Source organism: Calidris pugnax, unplaced genomic scaffold (genome assembly GCF_001431845.1).
Source record: "Calidris pugnax isolate Ruff unplaced genomic scaffold, ASM143184v1 scaffold32, whole genome shotgun sequence".
NCBI classification, from domain to species: Eukaryota; Metazoa; Chordata; class Aves; order Charadriiformes; family Scolopacidae; genus Calidris; species Calidris pugnax.
This window is the reverse complement of record NW_015090783.1, coordinates 9,940,951-9,941,198: the sequence shown is the minus strand read 5'-3', so window position 1 is coordinate 9,941,198 and position 248 is coordinate 9,940,951.

Below are 248 nucleotides of genomic sequence, written 5' to 3'. Positions count from 1 at the left end.
GGGAGAGTGGGGTGGTGGGGGGTGGCAGGAGAGGGAGAGACACTGGGTTATCAGAGAAGTGTGAAGACAATAATGCAATCTGACATTTCTGAAATGAGACCCCCCGGTTGCCCTGGCAACGGCTCACGTGGGACCAGCTCCCGGGAGACGGCTCCGAGATGTGCTATAAATGATGTTTGATTAGAATTTAAATCATTTAGGCGGAGAGAAGATAGGCCTTTTGTCAGCGCGGGGACCCGCGGGGGTCA